General features: G+C 44.5%; 1 long non-coding RNA gene across 3 annotated transcripts; it reads left to right on the forward strand.

Annotated features, from left to right (window-relative positions):
- Nucleotides 1-952: 952 nt before the first annotated feature.
- On the forward strand, nt 953-2,796 carry LOC121844593. Of its 3 annotated transcripts, XR_006082054.1 has the most exons (3): nt 953-967; nt 2,194-2,253; nt 2,470-2,796. It is a non-coding gene; the product is annotated as an uncharacterized LOC121844593 (long non-coding RNA). The 3 variants fall into 3 exon arrangements; XR_006082056.1 differs by lacking the exons at nt 953-967; nt 2,194-2,253 and adding an exon at nt 1,991-2,193; XR_006082055.1 differs by lacking the exons at nt 953-967; nt 2,194-2,253 and adding an exon at nt 2,260-2,373.
- The last annotated feature ends 593 nt before the right edge of the window (nt 2,797-3,389 follow it).

The raw sequence follows: 3,389 nt of genomic DNA on the forward strand, positions 1-3,389 counted from the left end.
GCAGACTGGAGAAACTCAAGTATGTAGAGGGTTTATGTCAATGTTCATATCAGACATGTTGGACTTATCAGGCTGGTTAAGACAAACATTCTTACCACCACTTTTACAAATGATACGCTGTGTGTGTGTGTGTGTGTGTGTGTGTGTGTGTGTGTGTGTGTGTGTGTGTGTGTGTGTGTGTGTGAATGTGTGTTACATGATCATTCAAATGTCTCTCCTTTTGATACCTAGAAACATCTACATTAAATTAATTAGTGAAAAGTGAGTTAACATTCTATTGTGAATGATGATGATTTCTAATATTGTGTCTGGTTCCATCCATCAGATGTCTGTTATCTCACACTGGACCCAAACACAGTAAACAGTCTCCTCTCTCTGTCTGAGGAGAACGGAAAGGTGACATGTAGGAGAGAGAAGCAGCCGTATCCTGATCACCCAGAGAGATTTGAGGACTATAGACAGGTGCTGTGTAGAGAGGGTCTGACTGGGCGCTGTTACTGGGAGGTAGAGTGGAGTGGGAGAGGGGTTGGTATAGGAGTGACATATAAAGGAATCAACAGGAGAGGATGGGGTGGCTGTGGGCTTGGATACAATGACAAGTCCTGGAGTCTGTACTGCTCTGACCACGGTTACGCTGCCTGGCACAATAGTAATCCCACTACCATAGACGTCCTCTCCAGCTCCCACAGAGTAGGAGTGTATCTGGACTGGCCAGCCGGCACTCTGTCATTCTATAGAGCCTCCTCTGACACACTGACCCACCTGTACACATTCACCTCCACATTCACTGAGCCCCTCTATCCAGGGTTTTATCTTTGGTATGATGGTGCCTCAGTGTCTCTGTGTCAGTGATACACACACACATTGGACATATACACACACACACATTGAACACACACACAGACACAGACACACTCATTGGGCACACACACACACACACACACACACACACACACACACTGGACATGTACACAAACACACTGGACACACACACACTGGACACACACACACACACACACACTGGACACACAGACACACACACACACTGGAAAACACGTTGGACACACACACATATTGGACACATACACACACACATTTGGATACACACACACACACACACACACACACACACATTGTACATATACACACACACACTGGACACTCACATACACACAGCCACACACAGACACACACATTGGACACTGGACACACACAAACACACACACACACACACACACACACACACACACACACACACACACACACACACACACACACACACACACACACACACACACTGGACACACACACAAATTGAACACACACACACACACTGGACACACACACACACACACACACACACACTGAACACACACACACGCACACACACACACACACACACACACACACACACACACACACACACACATATTGGACACACACACATTTGGACACACACACACTGGACATAGACACACACACACGCTGGACACACACACACACTGGAAACAGACACTGGACACACACACACACACACACACTGGAGACACACACACACAAACACACACACAATGGACACACACACACACACATATTGGACACACAAACGCATTGCACACACACACACACACACACACACACACACACACACACACACACACACACACACACACACACACACACTGGACACACACACAAATTGAACACACACACACACACTGGAAACACACATTGGACACACACACACACACACTGAACACACACACAACACACACACACACACAGACACGCTGGACACAGACACACACACAAACACTGGACACATACATACAGACATACACATTGGACAAGCACACACACACATTGGACACACACACACACACAGACACGCTGGACACAGACACACACACAAACACTGGACACATACACACAGACACACACATTGGACACACACACATATTGGACACACAAACCCTGGACACACACACACATTGGACGGACACACACACTGGACACATACACACACACACTGGACACAAACACATTGGATACCCACACACACTGGACACACAAACCCTGGACACACACACACTGGACACACACTGGACACACACCAGTGGATGCTAGGCAGTTTCTGTATCACAGCTTCTATCCCAGTTCTATCTGCCTGTTAAATCAGTTTCTGGACCACAGGTTCTAGAACATCTTCTATCCCAGTTCTATCTGCCTGTTAAATCAGTTTCTGGACCACAGGTTCTAGAACAGCTTCTATCCTAGTTCTATCTGCCTGTTAAATCAGTTTCTGGACCACAGGTTCTAGAACAGCTACTATCCCAGTTCTATCTGCCTGTTAAATCAGTTTCTGGATCACAGGTTCTAGAACAGCTTCTATCCCAGTTCTATCTGCCTGTTAAATCAGTTTCTATCCCAGTTCTATCTGCCTGTTAAATCAGTTTCTGATGGACACAGGTTCTAGAACAGCTTCTATCCCAGTTCTATCTGCCTGTTAAATCAGTTTCTGGACCACAGGTTCTAGAACAGCTTCTATCCCAGTTCTATCTGCCTGTTAAATCAGTTTCTGGACCACAGGTTCTAGAACAGCTTCTATCCCAGTTCTATCTGCCTGTTAAATCAGTTTCTGGACCACAGGTTCTAGAACAGCTTCTATCCCAGTTCTATCTGCCTGTTAAATCATCAACCTAAACTGTTTTCATCAGACTATTAGAACATGACTGAACCTTTTGGTTCCTTTTCTGATCTTTTACCACTTTGCATTTTTTATGATATATTTTACTGTTTGTGTTTGTACCACAGGAGGTTGGTGGGACCTTAATTGGGGAGGACAGGCTTGTAATGGCTGGAGGGGAATAAGTGGAATGGTATCAAACACGTGGTTTCCATGTGTTCCATTTCATTCACTCTGTTCCAGACATTATTATGAGCCGTCCTCCCCTCACCAGCCTCCACTGGTATGTACTGTCCTATATGTGAGAGAGCTCCAACAAGGAATTACAATGCATGTATTACTTTAAATACCTGCAAATGGCAAATCAACTACTAGAACTCCTTATAAATGTCTGCAGCCAACTAGGCTGTTGGCGTCTGACAAGAGGTGAAAATATGTCAGGAATATTCTGCAAATGTTGATGAAGACGTCACTCAATACACCCAAAACAACATGCAGTCTTTCCACAAGACTCCCATGAAGTTATAGTGTGACGTTATGAGTTGAAGTTAAAGTAACATTCTCAGAACATTGTTTTATACTGTTTTAGATGGATCCTCTGTTTATCATCTTGTTTTATACTGTTTTATATGTATCCTCTGTTTATCATCTTGTTTTATACTGTTTTAGATGGATCCTCTGTTTATCGTCTTGGTTTATACTG

This window comes from Oncorhynchus tshawytscha, unplaced genomic scaffold (assembly GCF_018296145.1).
Source record: "Oncorhynchus tshawytscha isolate Ot180627B unplaced genomic scaffold, Otsh_v2.0 Un_contig_2596_pilon_pilon, whole genome shotgun sequence".
Taxonomy (NCBI): Eukaryota; Metazoa; Chordata; class Actinopteri; order Salmoniformes; family Salmonidae; genus Oncorhynchus; species Oncorhynchus tshawytscha.